General features: G+C 48.6%; 1 pseudogene; it reads right to left on the bottom strand.

Annotated features, from left to right (window-relative positions):
* Nucleotides 1-6,499: 6,499 nt before the first annotated feature.
* LOC104600429 (uncharacterized) lies at nt 6,500-19,487 on the bottom strand (annotated as a pseudogene).
* Nucleotides 19,488-20,689: the final 1,202 nt, after the last annotated feature.

Below are 20,689 nucleotides of genomic sequence, written 5' to 3'. Positions count from 1 at the left end.
GTCGACCTATTTGACCTGCTCCTATGATGGCCGACCTGATCTTCAGATGGCTGACCTGTCCAACTTGGTCCTGTGATGGCTAACTTGGATTTCCTGATGCTGAGATGGTCAACCTGTCTGACCTGGTCCTGTGATGGCCGACCTGGTTTAGGTGGTGCTGATGTCATTGGAGGGCCAAATCTACCATCATGCTAAGAGTGAATTCAAGAATTCAACCAAGTTGCTGAGATGCTTGAAGTAATAGGCCAAGGAGCTGAAAGTGAATTGGCTTATTAAAATTTTGGCTAAGTCAAAATGTTGCTAAGGTGATTGAGGGTGTATTTAGGCCGAGGTGCTAAGAGCGAATAGGCTTGCCGAGGTGCTGAAAACTAGCCGGCTTGTTATAAATTTGGCTAAGTCAATGATGCCGAATTTGTTCACTCATGCAAACTCGAGGAAGTCATTGACATACTTCAAGATCGGCTTAAGGGGCCTTTGTGCTAAAAAGCGTTATGGCTTCTCTTTTGTTTTTAGTCGATGTACTCGCAGCGTAAATCGACTTGACTAGGTCACCGAAGCGAGCGGTCGTCAGGTGGGAGTTTTGGCTAACTGAGATGTTGCAGCCAACTACTATCGACCCGCTTGTTATCATGTTGATCATTCAATCAACTGTTGGCTGCAAGTCAATGCCGTGGATGTACTGCGCCAACTCCAAAAACTGTTGGCCGTCAACTCCCAGGGGAGCCATGGAGGGTTCAACCTACGGGAGTAGCTTTATAGTCTGTTGGTCATTTGCTCCCATGGGAACCATAGAGGGCTCAACCTGTGGGGTGGCATCACAGTCTGTTGTCATCAACTCTCACAGGAAGCACAGAAGGCTCGACCTGCGGTGGCGGCCTCACAGTCAGGGCTGGGAGATTCTGTTCGGGTGAGACCAGTGGAACCTATACGGGTTGGTCGTTCAGTTTTTGCCCCCCTTATGATATAATCGTCAATATGTGTGTTGTTGTTGGCGTTGAACGGTAGGTTGGTGCCACGGCTATATTGCGTTAGCCATCGGAGATGCTGGTAGTCTACTCCTACAATAGGCATAGGGAGCTCAACTTGCGAGGGAGGCTATACTATCCGTAGGTTGCCAACTCCCACGGGGGCCTTGAAATGCTCGACCTGCAAGGGTGACCATATAGCCTATTGGTCGCCGACTCCCAAGGGAATTGCGAAGGTCTTGACCTATAGAGGTGACCTCGTGAACAAAGTTGGGGATGCTTGTATGGGCTGATTACCGTTGAGTGCAAATTTAAAATGAGAGTTGAGAACCTAGCTCTTAAGTAGTGATTCCCATAGACTACGCCAATTGATGATGTTTAATTTAGCAGATCCCTGCTAGAGGATAGCTCGGATGCCGAGATGGCGAGTTCACTGGGTTGACTTGCAAAGAGATAGTATTAGAGTGCCTAAGATGCTTTACCTAGGGTGAGCACTAGACCTGTTCATGGGCCGGGCTCGGGCTGGGCTCGGGCCAGGCTTTTACTCTTCATAAACATGATTTTGTTAGGCCCGAGCCCGAGCCCGAAGCCTGACCTAACAGAAGAAAGAACTCACTGCCGATGACTGTGTTCGCCGGTGCTGAGTTCACGTCTGTGAGAGAGAGAGAGAGAGAGAGAGAGATGGATGAAACGGAGCTTAGCATCAGGCATAGAGAAAACCCGAATCTGAGAAAACCCCCATCTGGCGTAGTGCTTTTTAGAGAAAACCCAAATCTGAGATAACCCCGATGAGGGAGAGATCGACAGTAGCAGAGATTCAAGAGAAAAAAAAAATGATTGCCTTGTATCTAAACCCAAATCTGAGATAACCCCGATGAGAGTCACCGGAGATGTTAACGGTAGTAGAGATCTTAGAAGCGGTAGCAGAACCTAAAAAAACAATTTTCTGATCTCAAACCCAGAGTAGAAATGGTAGCAGAAGTGAAGATGAGTATAGAGAGATTGAAAAAGTGGAGAGGAGGAAAATAAGGAAGAGGAGAGAAGGGATAAACAGAGAAGGACGAATCGGGTTGCTCATGCCTAAGTAGCGACGGGAAATTCCAGTTTAATCTAAACATAGGCATAGATTTGGGGCAGATCCTTTCTATCTAGCCACGAGCGCAACGGTGGCCTCTGGCTTATCTCACGCAACACCACACCCCCTAACCTTCCAAAGATCAACTCTAACACAACCCATAATGATCGGTTTTTTTGTAATTAAGAGGATCGAGCTGGGGAATCTCTCTCTCCATCTATAAGTGAGAGTTGAAGATGGGGAAGGTACGAGTTGAGGAATTGTCATTCTCTCTCTTATTATTTGTTCTTATTTTCACTCTCTGTGTATTGGAATTAGACTATCAATTTCAGAGAGTAAGTGTTTCTCTTCCCATTCTTTGTTTTATTTTGAAATTTTGAAGAAGAAAAGGTAAAATAGTCTTTTTCACCTTTCTATTAACGGATGTTAACTGTAAGGGAAGAGCTAGTCAATTGTTAGAAACAGTAAGGGTAGTGTTAGTCAATTTTCAAACAGTAAGGATACACTTAGTCAATTAGCTAAACCATAAGGGTATTTTAAGAAATTTCCTGAGCTTTCACCATTTGTTGATTAATGGTAGGACCGTAGGAAAAAAAAAAAAATTGGCTACCAATATTGAAAAAGTTAGACATGTATTGCTGAGGTACCGTAAGCATTTCTGTGGTTATATATGTGACAGAATATAATTAATGGAAAAGATCATCCCTCATTATCACCAAATATGAATTTTTCACCCACTTAGGGTAGTAGATCCGGACTCAAAATGCATCACATGGTGAAAGCTCAATACACACCACAAAACCAGACAGCAAACCGCAACAAATGCAACACTGATTTAGGGTCTATACTTCTGGTCTGCTAAGTGGTGTGGAGAACTTATAAATGCATCACAAATAAAACCCGGGTTTTGTCAAAATGTGTTTACATTTAAAGGGCCTCCAGCAATTTATTTGTGATGCATTTATAATGTGAACACATTTTGACAAAAAATAAAACCCGGGTTTTATTTCTGATACGAGTGCACCATCCTTAGGCTCCGTTTGTTGCGTGAGAGTATTGGTGTCATGGGCGAGAGTTCAGATAAATCTCGATGAGTAAGAAAAATATTTAAAAATTAAAACTGCAATGGAATGGCTAAGTTTCAGGTTACTCCACTGGGAGGGCTTCAGCTTTATAGAGCTGCTTTGAAGCTATAACCAATTAACCAAGGACTCATTTGGCAAAGATTTTATTATAGCTCTAACAGTCAAAACATACATTGAATTTTTGACATAAGATTTGGGCGGGATATAATATATACAATTTCCCACGCATTAGTATTTCGTTCATTCCAGACCGTTTGAACTAGTAAACAAAAATTTGGAGCCAGTGTGGCATTATTGAGCTCCAAATTGGTTGTGTGTTCTATCATAATGGCATTATGATAGAGGGTGAACAAAATGCACATTTACGTATGGAACGCATTTTTGACCAAGATTCTCATTTACATATGGTTTATGCAAAATGCAATTGGGTGCTTTAGGTGCCGGTCGACCAGTCTGCGGCTGAAGAAAGCAATTGGGTGCCCTTGCTGCTGTAGTACGGCCCCGATACCCACTCCGGAAGCATCACACTCGACTGTAAATTCGAGGGTGAAATTAGGTAATTGCAAGACAGGGGTGGAAGACAGGGCATTTCTCAGTGTTAGGAAAGCTTCATCTGCTACGTCGTCCCACCAGAAGGAATTTTTCTTCAACAGGTTGGTTAACGGGGCCGCCAATAATCCATAGTTCTGTACAAATTTGCGGTAGTAACCCGTTAATTCGAGGAACCCGCGTAAGGCCTTGGCTGATTGAGGCTTGGGCCATTCTTTTATAGCCTGAATCTTGGAACTATCAACTGTCACACCCTGCCCATGGATGACGTGGCCGAGATAAAGAACCTATCGCTCCCCGAAGGAGCACTTGGACCATTTTAGGAATAATTTGTGTTGGCGTAGGAGCTCAAAAACGGTCCTCAGATGGTGGACATGCTCTACCCATGAATTGTTGTAAACGAGGATATCATCAAAGAAAACTAAAACAAATTTGCGCAGATGGGGCTGGAATACCTCGTTCATTAGTGACTGAAATGTAGATGGGGCGTTGGAGAGTCCGAATGGCATGACTAAAAATTCGAATTGGCCATGGTGGGTGTGAAAAGCAGTCTTCTTCACGTCACCGGGAGCCATGCAAACTTGGAAGTATCCAGACCTGAGGTCCAACTTAGAGAAATATTGGGCACCATGCAACTCGTCCAGCAGTTTGTCCACAACGGGAATAGGGAACTTATCTTTGATCGTCCGGTCATTGAGTTCTCTATAGTCAACACAGAACCTCCACGTTCCATCCTGCTTCGCCACCAACAGAACCGGCAAAGAGAAGGGGGAGTGACTTTTGCGTATGATCCCCTGGGTCAGCATCTCTGTACATTGTTTCTCTATCTCGTCCTTCTGCAAGTGAGGGTAGCGATAAGGCCGGACAACGACTGGTGCTGAACCCGCCACCAAAGGGATACGATGGTCGCAAGCTCGGGGAGGGGGAAGGCCCTTGGGTTCCTATAACAGATCTGAAAACTCGGCGAGAAGTTTTTCCATGGCTACCGGTTCTGTCTGAAGTGCATGGACCTGTGGTGTCCTTTCTTTAACCCTGCAACCGTGCCATGAAACTTGCTTTCCATTTAGGTGGAAGGTCATGGTGAGTGCGCTGAAGTCCCACAAAATCGAGCCTAGGGTAATTAACCACTTGACCCCTAGAACAATATCGAACCCATCCAATGAAAGTACAAATAAATCAGCAAGAAACAGTTCAGAATTGACCTGTACCGGCACGTCCTTACAAATTCCTGGACTGTGAACTCTCTCACCATTTGCGACGGCTACCTGTAGTCGCGGTCGAAGCTCCATTGGCAGTTTTAACTGAAGGGCGGCATGTTCACTTATGAAGTTGTGTGTACTCCCTGAATCAACGAGAATGCACACCGGTTGACCTGCTATTTGTGCCTGTAACTGCATGGTCTGAGAAGTTTTAATGCCGGTGATCGCATGGAGAGAGATCTTTGGCTCGAATATGACTAGTTCTTCTTCCTCCTCCTCTTGTTCAACGATGAGAAGGCAAAAAAGCCTCTTGCATCTATGTCCTGCCAAGTAGAGGTCATCACAGTTGAAACATTGGCCTCTTGCTCGGCGTTCTGCCATTTCTGCCCTGGTTAGACGCTTAATGGGTGGAGCGGCCATGTTGCTACCTGTACTTGTCATTGGTCTAGAGGCGGTGGTGGTGGGAGATTTCAGTTCTCGGCTGGTAGCAAAAGAGGGGGTCGTTGCTGCTGATCTTGGGGGTACCCATGAGTTTGGTGGCCGACCCACATTAAAAATTCCGCGGCTGAGCTGCAGTTTGCGCTCGAACGCACGAGCTAAGTTCATGGCTGTGACCAAATTTGGGGGATTCTGCATCTCGACATCCACCCACAGGGGTTCTGATAGCCCTACCGTGAACATATCCACTTGCTGGTCGGGTCGCACGGAGGATGCCCTCGCGAGGAGGGTTTGGAACTGTCACTGATATTCAACCACTGTGTCGGTCTGTTTAAGGTTAATCAGCTCACCCAGTGGGTTGCTGCTGGTCAGTGGGGGTCCGAACCTAAGAAGGCAATAGGACTTAAACTGGGGCCAACTGAGCTCGGGTTCTTCTTGCTCCAACTGATAAAACCAAAGTTGTGCTTCCTCTGTTAAGTGAAAGGCGACTAGACTTACCTTATCCCGGTCATCTGTCCGTTGGTTCCAAAAAAATTGCTCGCAGCGATATAGCCAGCCTAAGGGGTCTCCGTTGCCGTTGTACGACGGAAATTCCAGCCTGTTGTACTTGGGGACGACTGCGGTTCTTTGGCTAATGGACTACTACTCGTCGGAAGACTCTGGTAGATCTGGTCGGCGACCATTAGCTGCTGTCCCTCCTTCAAAGTTCCCTTCCCTGCTAGAAAGGAATAGCTCCATCAGGCATCGCAGCTCCCTCACTTCGTCTTTGATCTCACGGACTTCGGAGCTGGTCTCCACGAGTTGGTTCTCGAGGTCGTGGACCCTGGATGGTAGCTGCTCCAGATCACCCATGACGCCTTGCTCTGATACCAAGTTGTTGAGGGCCCGGGAATAGGATCTCGTCACGGGTCGGTCCACGGGGAAAACCTCCTGTTTTCCCTTGTTCCTTCCTGCTCTTGATGAACCTATCTTGGCACCTCTGGTGATTTGTTCAAGAGATCACCAACTCTCCTAACTCACTTCTTCAACTGAATATTCGATATCTCATTCAATAATGGGGTCTCCTTAAATAGGAGATTACAAGAGTCCTAATCAAAGGGAGTCTCCTTGCTGAATAGGGAGACTTCCAGTTCTATCTTGCTAAGGATAAGATAAGCTAATCCTAATCTGATAAGCTACTAACAAGATAAGATAAGAGATAAGAACAAACCTAATCTGATAAGGATAAGAGATAAGAACAATAAGATAAGAACAAGAAAAATGAGCTAATCTAATCTAGATAAGGTTGTTGTTGCCGAACTGGGTAGGATGAGCATCACTGAATCACTGCTGCTGCTGGCGATGGGTCAGGTGCTTGTTGCTGCCAGCGGCGAAGGTACGTCTTCCCGAGGAAGGCGTCCATAACAATATTTATTTTATAGTAAAAATAGAAGGTCTTTTATGGGTAATGATGAATAATCTTCAAGTGCTTTACTATATCAGGGACCCTCAAACACACCACCCCCAAAAGGAAAAAGAAAAAGAAAAAGGAAATGAAAAAGAATCATTAGCTAAGATTCCTGTTGTGGTGCCCCAGAATAACTGCTCCCTACTAACTCCTTGTCTTGCCAATGCATCTGTTAAACCATTTGCTGTCCTGCTGACCTACATAAATGTGGATCTCAACCCTTGCAGTTCCATTCACTTATCTTATGGTATGCCTGTAGCACCGTGCACCTGCTCTTTGATTTATAGTCCTCTCAATTTTCAATAATTGCAACAAAGCTAATAATTCTGCCTTAACGTAGTTTACATATCCGATGGGGCCCAGAAATAATGCCAAAACTGTACCTTCCTCGTTCATGAAAGCACCTCCTATCCCTGCTGATCCAGGATTACCTAAAATGCATCCATCAAAATTCGATTTAACCACGCTTGGTGGCAGATAGATATCATATATACAGAATTCAACTTCCACGAGAAAGTGGTAATGACAGAAGCTTCAACTTTTTTCCAATACGTCCCCTATATATTCCCAAGCATGATGCAAATTCCCTTTGCAAAGTTGACTAACCAAAGAGTATAAAACAGTTTCATCAAGAATGTAACCCATTCCAAACAAATAATCTAAAACCAGTAAAGCATCGTCCAACCTACTACTTGAAGAGAGATATTGAACCAATCTCTGAAAGGTCTCTGCTTACTCCTTAACATATTGATCAACCACTCCATGCTCTCCTTTGCATTTCCGGCTTTACACAATCCAGTAATTATATGATCACAAGTACATACCAGTGGCTCCAAACCCCTATTCCGCATGTCATTCCACAACTCTATTGCTTCTTGTGCATTCCCCATGTCACAAAGTGCTTGGATAAGAGGAGTGTAAGATGAGATGGTCGGATGCATTCCCATCCCCAAGATTTCATAGAAAAGGTCCATAGCCTCCAGTGCCTTCTTTTCTTTGCAAAGGCCCTGAATCAGAGTATTGTATGTCACTACATCGCGTTCAATTCCCTTCTTGGGCATTTCTTCGAAGAGTTTATGCGCTTCATCCATTTTCCCATGTAAACAAAACCCAGCAATCATGGTGTTATAACTCACCGTGCTTTCTCTATACCCTCTTTCACACATCTCTCTACGCAACTTCTGAGCCATTTCTAAGTCACCCATCTTACTATAACCACCAATAAGTACATTATAAGTATATGTATTTGGAATGAACCCCTTCCTAATCATCTCGAACAATAGCTTCCTCCCTTCACCAATCAAACCCATTTTACAGAGACCATCGATCATCGTCGTGTACATACCCTGTCGGGAGAATACCCTCTCTCCTTTAGGTCACAAAAAATCCGAAAAGCTTCTTGCCTCATTCCGTTCTTGCAGAGCCCATTTATGATTTCCTGACAAACGAATATGTCAGGAGTCCGTTTCTTCGCGATCATCAAATGGAGAAGCTCCGAGACTTTTCCATAATTCCCATCCTTGCAAAACCCAGATATCAATTTGGTAAAAGCAACATTATCAGGGACATGCCCGGCTTCTAAGACTTGCCGAAGAAGCTCATAAGCTTCCGAAAGCTTTTTGTCCTTGCAGAAGGCTTGAATGAGATATCCAACCGTATCCACATTGCCCACAAGGCCAGATTCCATCATCTCCCCATATAGTTCCCAAACAAGATCGGTCCTCCCAATCCGAAGAGAACCCAATAAAGCTACGTTCCAGACAGCGAGGGGCGGCGTGTGACCAAGGCTTTTGAGCCAGGAAAACACATCGAGGGCTTCATGAATGGACCCCTCCTCGCAGACGCATTTGATGAAGGACTCTAAAGAAGACGATGGGGGCAGAATCCGGGTGGAGAACGGAGGAGAAGGGATTTTGCAGCGTTGGGGACGTTGGCGGCCACTAAGATATACGATGAAGGATGATTTTACCCGACCTATGAAATGGCGACACGTGGACGCCAACTCAGCGTAAGCGACAGCTCAGCATCGTGTTCCGATACGGTTAAGTGATAGGCCCATAAAGCAGCCCACTACGTGGTAGCGAGGTAAAGGAGGGGCTCGCCACAATGCGAGCTCCGAGTTCCCCGAGCTACCTCAAGGGATATTCCGAGGACCAATTCTACTAAGGGTACTTCTGAAGTATTCAAAGTTCGTTTCAGAGTAGTTCGCGAACGGGCCGCACAAGGAAGCTTCTAGTTAATAAGCCGTACCTGTCAGACTAGGCCACATCCCTAACGGACGGCACAGTCCCTGTCCTTTCGACAGACTGCACCCACGTCTCTCAGTAGGCAGAGGCGTGCCTGTCACTTTGGGGATGTGTCACTCGCCCGAGTAAGGAGTACGTCCCAACGGCCACCTCCGCAGCCCTGACAAGTAACGGGTGTGGCAGGGACCCAGTGGCGGTTATGCCCGATCTCGCAAGAGCACTCCTATAAGAGCCCCCCAGGGCAGAAGAGAAAGGCTCTCTTGAGACCTCTAATCTCGGGAATATAGTGATAAAGCGCGACCTCCACTCTTAGCTTTTCATTTCTCTCTTTACTCCCCATACACAGTACTAACTTAAGCATCGGAGTATTCCCATCGGGCTAGTCCCCGGGAATCCTTCCTTTCATCTTCTCAGGTGCCAGTCATTGCCAGCGAGGAGCCAGTCAGCTGCCAGCTAGGAGTGCCCGGATCACGCCACATCATTTGGCGCCGTCTGTGGGAAACGCTTCAAAAGGCCTTCCCCTTTAAATTCTCAGTTACTTCTTCTTCCTTAAAAACAACTCAGCGCTCATGGCCTCCCCTAGCAACGTCGGACGAAGCATAGAAATGGGTAACTCTAGGGAGCAACCCCAGTCTCCTACTGTCTGTATCGGGCAGTTCACCGTCCCCCTCTCAACGGACGGAATTCCCAGCTTGAACGTGCCTCACACAATGGCACCTGTCATCGCCCCACTCCCCGCTACAGTCGGAACAACGTTCACTGAACCTTCGATTGTGCCCCCAGCGGCCAGTCCGAACCAGCTGGAGGACCTGATGCAGTGCATGAGGGCCATGCATGCTCAAATGCAACAGTTCCAGCAACTTCAGCTCTATCAACAGCACGTGCTGCACCAGGTCTCCCAGTACCAGTACCAGCAGCAGTTTCCCTAGCTGCCCCAACCTCAGCTTCAACAGCCTCAACTCCAGCCTCAGCACCTGGCCCCGCAGCAAGCCAGATCTCGCCGCCAGAGCGAGCACTCCGGCCGAGGAGAAGCCCCTCAAAGTCCCCCAAAAAACCAGACCTCCCCCCTTGGCAGACGGGAGAGACCGGCTACCCCGATCTCGCCGCGGGTGGATAGGTCGGGGGGACCCCGGCTAGGCAGGTCAACGTCGCCCCGACAGTCGAAGTTCGGAACCCCAATCCTCGAAAATCGGTTCGAGATCCTGGTAGCAGACTCTAAGCAGGCCCCTTCTGTTTGCAGCCATCACTAGCAGACTGGGCTGCTCCCAGCGCAAACCATTCTGGATAGCGCGGAGGTGAGCAGCACTAACGCCGAGCCCACCAAGAAGCAGAGACGCCGCCGCCGAGCTCGCTGATCTATCACCCGCGATTTGCCCGAGCTCATGGGCAAATAAGAGGTAGACTCGGTCGAAGCCAAGGCTCCACTCTTCTCGGTTCCGTCCCCCCTGTCCTCCGAACTCTTGGCAGTCCCAATGCCCAAGGATTTCAAGCTTCCCCCTCTTGACAAGTATGACGGGTCATTCGACCCAAATGATCATGTAGACGCCTTTCAGTCACAGATGCACCTGGCGCGAGCCAGTGAGTCATGCATGTGCGTGGCCTTCTCCACTACCTTCAGGGGAGCAACACACACGTGGTACCAGAACTTGGCGCCTGGGTCAATAAGAAGCTGGGCGTAGTTCGCACAAGCCTTCACGTCCCACTTTGTCACCAGCAAGCGGTGCCCGCGGACTGAAGAAAGCATCTTCAACGTAGCCCAAAGAGAAGGAGAGTCCTTCCAAAGTTATATCAAGCGGTTCAACGGCGCTTGTATGCAGATACCGCGCCTGGACCCCGCCGTACGCCTAGCAGCGGCCAAGAAAGGTGTGAAGCACAAAGAGTTCAAGTGGCACATGGTCGTCAACCAACCCGCGACCATAACCGAGTTCCTAAAGCTTGCGGATAAGTTCATAGCCACTGAAGAGGAGATCAACCAGAAGGGTGAGGGCGCACCCGAAAAAAAGAAGAAAGAAGGGGAACCTCCTAGTCAAGAGGACACCCGAAGAAAAAAGGAAATAGTCCGGGGTGCAAAGCCGGGTCAGTTGTTCCGGGCTCCTGCGCCAAACCGGGCAGACTACACTCCACTGAACGCGAAGCGGGCCGAAATTCTGATGGCAATCAAGGACGCCCCGTACGTGAAGTGGCCGCCCCGTCTGAGGGGGAATCCCAATGAAAGAAATAAGAGTTTGTATTGCAGTTTTCACAAGGACCACGGTCACAGTACCGAGAGTTGTAAAAACCTCCGCGACGAGATAGAGGAGCTCATCCGTCGCGGATATTTGAGGAACTTTGTACAAAATAATAATAATAATAATAAAAGTAATAGAACAGGTTGGCAAGGGAAGCACGGTAAAGACGCCCCCGAGTCCAGCAGCAGGCCGGCCGAACAATCGCAGAGGCAGCCTCCAGAGGAGAGGCCAGTTCGGGGGACCATTCACATGATAGTGGAAGGCTCAATCGTCGCGGGTTGTACTTCGATGGCAGCTCGGATGTCGGTTCGTGAGGTCACCCGGGAGGAGCAGAACCCCCCGAAGCGACCGAGAACGGAAAAGCCAATTTTCTTCACAGAGGATGATGCGCGAGGAGTCCATTACCTCCACAACGATGTGCTCGTAATAAAGCTGAGAATCAACGACTTTGAGGTTAGGCGTATACTCATCGACTCGGGCAGCTCAGCCGACATACTCTTCAAAGCTGCGTTTGACCAGCTCCAGTTGCAGAGAAGCGACCTGAAGCCCGCAGACACTCCTTTGGTAGGCTTCAGCGGAGAAGAAGTCCGACGCCTTGGGAAAATAACAGTACCTGTAGAGATCGACACATGGCCTTGCGTGGTCAGGTTCGAACACAACTTCCTAGTGGTAGCGACCCCCTCTCCCTACAACGCCATAGTAGGTCAACCCATCACTCACGTCCTACGGGCGGTGGTCTCCACCTACCACTTGGCTATGAAGTTCCCAACAGACTTCGGTGTGGGAGTAGCGCGGGGCGACCAGCTCGAGTCCCGTAAGTGCTACGTTGCCGCCTTAAAGGGGAAGACCAAGGTGGCCGGTGATCTTGAACTGGAATGACCCACAGAGCAAGGCGAAGAACGGGCTGCGCCCACGGAAGAAACAGTCGCGGTCCCGACCTCAACAGCAGACCCAGCTCGGACGCTCCAAATCGGTGCTTCCGTCCAGGAGCCCCTACGATCTGAACTGGTAAGATTTTCATTTCAAAACTTAGATATTTTTGCATGGTCCGCGGCAGAAATGCCTGGCATAGACCCCGAACTCATAACTCACAAGTTGAACACTGATCCTGTAGTTAGGCCCATTAGACAGAAGAAACGCAACCTAGCCCCGGAACGATGGAAAGCGGTCGGCGAGGAAGTCGAGAAGCTCCTCGCAGCAGACTTCATAAGAGAAGTCCAATACCCGAGCTAGGTAGCCAACCCCGTCCTGGTAAAGAAGGCCAGCGGCAAGTGGCGCATGTGCGTCGACTACACTGACCTGAACCGGGCTTGCCCGAAAGACTGCTTCCCACTCCCCCGAATTGACCGTTTGGTGGACGCGACCTCAGGGCATGAGTTGTTAAGTTTCTTGGACGCCTATTCGGGCTATAACCAGATCAAGATGGACCGGACAGACGAAGAAAAGACTGCCTTCATCACGGAGTTCGGCCTATACTGCTACAAGGTTATGCCCTTTGGGTTGAAAAACGCAGGAGCAACCTTTCAGAGGCTTGTAAATAAATTATTTGCGCCGTTAATCAGCATAAAAGTAGAATGCTATGTGGACGACATGGTTGTCAAAACTCAATTCTCACATGAATTAATACAAGACTTGCATTCTGTTTTTGAAATTTTGCGTAAGTTTAATATGAGATTGAATCCAAACAAGTGTGTGTTCGGTGTAACCTCAGGTAAGTTCCTAGGATACATCGTTAACCAGCGTGGCATAGAAGTCAACCCGGATAAGGTTAAGGCCATCTTGGACATGAAATCACCCCGGAAACCGAAGGAGGTTCAGATGTTGAACGGCCGCATAGCGGCACTAAGCCGTTTCATGTCTAAGTCGGCGGGCCGCTGCCTGCCGTTCTTCAAGGCAATAAAGGGCAAAGGGTTCGAGTGGACCCAAGATTGCCAGCTCGCGTTCGACGAGCTCAAGGAATACCTTACTAGCATGCCGACCCTAACCCGGCCCGACGAGGGCGATGTTTTAGAACTCTACCTCTCGGCAGGCGACGAGGTGGTCAGTTCGGTACTAATAAAGGAAGTAGATCGGGTCCAACGACCCATCTATTATGTTAGTAAAGTACTGCAGGGAGCAGAAACAAGATACCCGGAGATGGAAAAGCTACCATACGCATTGATAATTGCAGCTCGGAAGCTCCGCCCGTACTTCCAAGCTCATACTGTTACTGTCCTTACCGACAAACCTCTGAGGCAAGTATTGCTTAAGCTCGAGGTCTCCGGTTGGTTGACGAAGTGGGCCATTGAGCTCAGTGAGTACAACCTCCAGTACAAGCCGCGAACTGCCATTAAGGCCCAAGCCTTAGCAGATTTCATAGCCGAATGCACATTCAGCTCCGAGGTTTCCAGGCCGGTTGAGCACGAGGCTCCGACCTCGGGTGATCCCGAAGCTCCCGGGCCGGTCGAGTCCGAACCCCGCGAAGTAGTAGCCAGTGTGGCACCTCTCCTAGCTCGGCCAACCGCGAGCTGGGATGAGGACCCCTGGATCCTTCTCGTAGATGGCTCCTCGAACCAACAGGGCAGCGGTGCCGGAATACTTCTGCATGGCCCAAGCGGCATGAAACTGGAGTACGCGCTACACTTCGAGTTCGAGGCGTCTAACAATGAAGCAGAGTACGAGGCGTTGATAGCCGGACTAGCCTTAGCCAGAGAAGTAAAAGCCAAGCACATCGTTATCTGCAGTGACTCACAGCTCGTGGTCAACCAGGTCACGGGTGAGTATGAAGCTCGCGAGCCGACCATGGTCGCCTATTTAGCCAAAGTCGGAGAGGCCCTGCTCAACTTCCAGTCACACTTTATCAGACAAATCCCTAAGTCGGAGAATGCCGAGGCCGATGCCCTGTCCAAGTTAGCCAGCACTAGCGACATCACCACGAGAACCGTATACATAGAGGACCTGTCTCGGCGTAGCATTCTCGGGGGGGCAGAGGAGGTCGCTCTCGTCGTTCAAGCAGAGTCGAGCTGGATTGACCCACTCATGAACTTCTTGTTGCACGGGACCCTCCCTGCAGAGCGCAATGCAGCCAGAAGGGTGCAACGTCAAGCAACCAAATATGTAATAATAGACGAGCGACTATACAGGAGATCCTACACGCTTCCCTACTTGCGTTGCTTGCGACTTACCGAAGCTGAACTCGTACTCCGCGACATTCATGAAGGTCTGTGCGGCGGGCACTTGGGGGACAGGGCCCTCGCCCAGAAAGCGCTTCGACAAAGGTATTACTGGCCAACGATGAAGGCAAATGCCATTGAACTCGTTAGAAAATGTGATAAATTCCAGAGGCACGCCAATGTTCACCGCCAACCCGCTGCCGACCTCAAATACCTCACCAGTCCGTGGCCTTTTGCACAGTGGGGCATTGATCTACTCGGGCCATTCCCGCCAGCAACGGGTGGAAGAAAGTTCTTAGTGGTAGCAGTGGACTATTTTACTAAGTGGGTAGAAGCCGAACCCCTCGTAGCGATGAACTACCCAGTGTTCTATGGGCCTACCGGACCACAGAGAAAACCGCCACGGGAGAAACACCTTTCAATCTCACCTACGGCACCGAAGCAGTGATCCCCACAGAGATCGAAGTACCTATGTTGCGCCTGGAATCATACAGCAACCAAACAAACGAAGATGAGCTACGCACCAACCTCGACCTACTCGACGAAGTGTGGGACCTCACATACATTAGGACCACAACCTACCAGCAGAGAGTAGCTCGGTACTACAACGCCAGGGTCAAGAAGCGGAACCTTCGCGTTGGCGACCTAGCCCTTCGTAAAGTTATGGTACCTGAACCCGGCACTAGCAAACTCGGGTCCAACTGGGAAGACCCTTACCGAGTGAAACGAGTGCTCGGGGAGGAAACATACGAGCCCGAGACCCTCGAAGGGAAACAAGTACCTCGAGCATGGAATATCGTCAATCTGAGGCAATATTATCTGTAAGAAGCAAGAGAGGACTACGGGTCCCTCCCTAAGCCTAAGGGCCAAAACACCAAGCTAACATGACCTTGGTACAAGAAAACCCCAATCGCCACTTTGGCGTGGGAGAATCCAAGAGCGGACTACGGGTCCCTCCCTAAGCCCAAGGGCAAAAAACCGAGCTAAAAAAGACCTCGACGTGAAGAAAGTTGCCTCAATGGCGAAGGCAAAGTACGAAAAATCAAAGGCGTAAGCAGCTCGGGTTTAAACCATGCGAAGAATAGCTCGTTTCGATACGTCGGTCGAGCTAAGGAATAACCAACCAGTGCTTAGTTCGAACGTACGTAATAATCACTTCGCGGTATAACGCGGAAACCCTAAACATGACAGATGGGGAGAACGCCTACTGAAGAGCTTTACTTTGGGTAGGTAACTTCAAAAAACCCCAAATGATGAGATCGTTTTAACAAAAATAAAAGGAGTTCATCATACCTAGAAGAAGGGAGAAAATTTTTATTCTTCAAAAAAAAAAAAAAAAAAAACAGCAAACAAACGCAGTGAAAAGAAAATAACAAATGCAGCAACCGAGCTAAGCAGCTCGGGAAAGGTTCAATCATCACAGGGCACAACTGCCCAACAGGAAAAAACTGGTGAAAGACCGGGTTTACGGCACCTGGAAGCCACAGAAGCCCAGAGAAACGCCACCTCAAGGATCCGCCTCCTCGTCCTCCGGAGAGTCAGGCTCCTCTTCGTCCGCTTGGTCTGCTGTCTCAGGGGACAGACCCTTCATGGTAATTCCGTCGAGGTTAAGTCCAGAGAAGTTCTTCCGAACCAGCCACCGGCAAAGCTTGAACCCTGAGCGGTATGAACCCGAGCCATACTCCGCCTGGAGGTCATGGAACTCCTTGGAGTCTTTAAAATCCCAGACTGCTTTCTCTCGCTCAACCTCCACCATCTAGTCAAAGTTTCGGTTCTGATTCAGAAGAGTAGACTTCAGTTCCCGCACCTGTTGCCTGAGGAGCTCCCTCTCTCCCGCCATCCTCGACGATTCCTCCCTATAGCGTGCGCTCTCTTCAGTAAGCCGAGCGATTTGAGCCTCTTGGTCATGAACGAGCAGCTCCTGAGACTCGCTCCCCTTGCGGGTGTGATGGAGCTCGCCCCGGATCCGGACGAGCTCGACCTGGAGCTTCTAGTTGGCTGCACGCTGGTCGAGGGCGTCGACGCGATGGATGCGCGTCTGGAGAGCCATAGCATGGATGGCAGAGTTTACCTATCAACGAAAACGAAAGATCAGAAGACCGCGGAAAAGGGCAAAACAAGAGAGAAAAAAGGGGGCCACTTACCACCATGTAGTGAGTAGAGGCGAACGCGGAGAGATCCCCGGGCTCCATATTTCCCCACTAAGCAATTTCATCGTTGGTGATTGCCTTCTGACTCCTCCGACGAGCTACTAGATAATCATTTACCCCCTCCCAGTTCCCCACTGGGAATCGAGGGTAAGGTCGGGGCTGAAGGGGGTTAAAGGGCACCTCCCCCGGCTGAGGGAGCTCGCTTCCCCCAGGGTTGATCCCACTAGTCCCCTCAGGAGGGGGCGTCGGGACCTCGGGTGGAGAAGGCAGGACCGGCTCGGCAGACCCGAACTCAGTGCTTCCCGAAGGAGGAGTCCGGTCGGGGCGCGTCCTCTTCACCTGGCGTCTCTGGCTACCCGAGAGTAGGTGGCGCGAATCGGCACTAGACATGATGGCTGCCAAAAGACCACAAGATATTAGTCCAACAGGAAGCAAGATGCATGTGTACACAAGTCACAAGACACTACGCGACCTAAAAGACCAACCTATCCGGGCTCAAGCCTGCCTGCACGAGCTTTTCCTCGGCCAAGTAGTCCGAGCAGAGGAAGCCTACCAATGCCCAAGACAGCATCGTTTTCCGAATCTCAGGGTTCAGCTCGGCCCCCGGGTCCTAGATAGCACACCTCTAAGAGGTGGGAAAGGGCCACCTCTCGGGGTTACGGACCACAAAGTAGTCCCGCTTCCAGGTGGGAATCTTATTCGGCAGCTCGTATAAGAGCTTGTAGCCGCGACGGGGGGAGAGGTAATAAAAGCGCCTCTCCGGAGGAACCCCAGGAGCAGCATTCTTTATACAAAGGATAGAGGTGAAAACATCAAGGTCCAAGGGGAGGCAGTACTCGTGACATAGGGATATAGTCCCAACCATGTTTCGAACAACGTTAGGGTGAAGCTGGTCAATGGTGACGTTGAAGTGGTTCAGCACCTCCACTATTAAGGGGTGCAGGGGAAGACGCAGACCATCATCGAGCTGTTCCGGGAAAATCACTATGTCATTGGGACCATGCTCCCAAGGAAAGTTGCCAGTAGGGAGGCTGTAAACCAGGTCCCCGGGAAGGCGAAAGTAGCGGATTAGAGACCTGAGTCTCTCCGCTGTCATTAAAGAAGGGCCAAAGGTATCGGGCTCCCTCCCTCTAGAAGTGGACGCCATGTCGATAGAGGCCTCCCGAGCCTCCGGGATATGCTCCTAGGCTCCCCCCGAGCTCGAGGGAGCATCACCATCTTGGCTATCGTCCCTGTGGTAGGTATGGCGTGGGTACCTAGACATGGCTGACGACGATTGGGACTCACCAGAGTAGACGGAACGAAGCAGATTGACAAACTTGAGTAGACTAAGCGAAGTACGCGGCCTCAGAATCCAAAGCAAGATGGCGTGGACGAAGGTAGGGCCGAAGGGGGGGGGCTCCCCATTTATAGCCCTCGCCCTCTCAAACCGATGGCTCGAATCAAAGCAAATCCAACGGTCCGCAGGCGCCCTGACCGCACGCCTTCTAAAAATCGAAGGCGATTGGCGGCACGTCTTCCGTGATTAAGGTAGTCGCAGCAGCATGACATTCGGAATTAAAGGCCACCTCAGCACGTTTTCGGAACCCGAAAAGTCAGAAGATCTCTTGATTACCGTGAATACATTTATTGAAGACAATCAATCAAGTTTTAAATTTCGGTCAAATCAGTCCATCGCGCTTCATAAACTCCCCGCGCTAAGGCGACACTCTTAGCCCGAGGAGTGGGGGGCAATTGATGAAGGATGATTTGACCCGACCTATGAAATGGCGACACGTGGACGCCGACTCAGCGTAAGAGACAGCTCAGCATCGTGTTCCGATACGGTTAAGTGATAGGCCCATAAAGCAGCCCACTACGTGGTAGCGAGGTAAAGGAGGGGCTCGCCACAATGCGAGCTCCGAGTTCCCCGAGCTACCTCAAGGGATATTCCGAGGACCAATTCTACTAAGGGTACTTTTGAAGTATTCAAAGTTCGTTTCAGAGTAGCTCGCGAACGGACCGCACAAGCTTCCCTCAGGAAGCTTCTAGTTAATAAGCCGTACCTGTCAGACTGGGCCACGTCCCTAACTGACGGCGCAGTCCCTGTCCTTTCGACAGTTTGCGCCCACGTCTCTCAGTAGGCGGAGGCGTGCCTGTCACTTAGGGGATGTGTCACTCGCCCGAGTAAGGAGTACGTCCCAACGGCCACCTGTGCAGCCCTGGCAAGTAACGGGTGTGGCAGGGACCCAGTGGCGGTTATGCCCGTTCTCGCAAGAGCACTCCTATATGAGCCCCCCAGGGTAGAAGAGAAAGGCTCTCTTGAGACCTCTAATCTCGAGAATATAGTGATAAAGCGCGACCTCCACTCTTAGCTTTTCGTTTCTCTCTTTACTCCCCATACACAGTACTAACTTAAGCATCGGAGTATTCCCATCGGGCTAGTACCCGGGAATCCTTCCTTTCATCTTCTCAAGTGCCGGTCGTTGCCAGCGAGGAGCTAGTCAGCCGCCAGGTAGGAGTGCCCGGATCGTGCCACATCAATATCAAAGAGAGTGTTACAAATTTGAGAGTCGGGGGAGAAGTCAGGAGGGGAGAAGAGCCAGTTGAAGAAACGAATAGAGAAGAAGGCATTGTTTTGACGCTTGAGAATTTCTAGGATACAGTTGGAGCGGTGGAAGATATCGCGATCCAGATAAGGGAAATCGGAAAGGAGGGTTCTTTCCCATCTGGGCTGGGTTCGTATGGTCTTGCATACCTCTCCAGCGATTACTTCTGTGAAATCGATCTGCTGTTGTTGTTGATGATGATGATTACATTCTTCTTGTTTGATTTGATTCCCCTTATCTCGATCTCCCACTCCAACGACTAGATTAAGATTTCGAGTGGCTTTTTCGAGAAAAGGGCGTGGACTTTGAAGCCTGCGAGCGTTCTGGCGAAGGAAGCTGATGACTGACGACGGAGATCTCTCCATTTTAGTTCTTTTTTCTTCCTCAAAATTTCAAAGTACAAGAACTTGCAAGAGTTTTGAGGCCTACTACGACAGTTCAAAAAAAAGCCCGGCCTTAGCGTTTTCAGGTTCGACGACTCCGTCCGTCCGAACCACCCCTCGCTCTAACTCTCATTTTACGAGGCCGTTTGAGAGGGCATCAGCCATCAGCGGTTTCTGGCTTTCCAAGTAGACCTGGCAATCGGGTTGTGCGGGTCGGGTTCGGGTTGGGTCAAGGTCTTTCGGGTGATTTAGGGTCGGGTTGAATTTCGGGTTGGATTGTCAAATGCTAGGCCTTAACCCTAAAAATGTTCGGGTTAGGGTTTATCCATGGGTCAATTCAGGTCATTCTAAAAAATAATTGAAATTTAAAAAAAAATAAAGAAAAATTATATGAAAAATGTCAAAACTAAAAGAATTAACCTTAAAATTCCAAATATAAAATAAAAATTTGAACATTTAACAATTTAAAGAGGAAACAATAAAAAGTAAAGACTACATAGGAAAAATTAAAGAGTGGAAACTTCTAACAATGCATAAATAATCTCAATTAGACTTGACAATCGAATCGGCGGTTTGTCCCATGACCCAACCCAACCTAGATTTTTCGAGTTGGGGTGGGTCGAGTCGGGTCGGGTTCATAGGTTGGGTTAGCTTTTTGCCAAGTCTATTTGCAAGGTCAAGTGGTCAACGGCACCAAGTATCAAATTATTGGTATTGGGTATGTATCGGATGATTCAAATACGGATATATTTTGAAAATAAATGAATTTAAACAAAAAAATATAGAAACGCTTGAATACATTAGTAAAATACATACAAATCATATAAATACATTAATCATACTAAACTAAAAGTTGATTTATCTATTAATAAGATATAAACACATTAGAAACACATATTTCAATAGGTTATATGAAGAGAAATATTACAATAAACAATATCGAGACTCTAGAACATTCAAACATTGTACAATAATTATCACTCTTTCAATTTTATAATTATAATTTTCAATTTTATTAATTTTTGGAAATATTTATTAATTTAGTATTTTATTAAATAACAACTATTTTTTAAATAATAAATATGTTTTCATTTTTAAGATATAATGTTTTTATTTTACACATAATTGTATAATAAAACAAATAAATCATTTAAGGTAGATAAAATAATTATATTTAATTTTCA

Source organism: Nelumbo nucifera, chromosome 1, assembly GCF_055504915.1.
Source record: "Nelumbo nucifera cultivar China Antique chromosome 1, China Antique-T2T, whole genome shotgun sequence".
In the NCBI taxonomy this organism is placed as follows: Eukaryota; Viridiplantae; Streptophyta; class Magnoliopsida; order Proteales; family Nelumbonaceae; genus Nelumbo; species Nelumbo nucifera.
The sequence above is the reverse complement of the archived record's forward strand: the minus strand, read 5'-3'. Positions and strand labels throughout refer to the sequence as shown.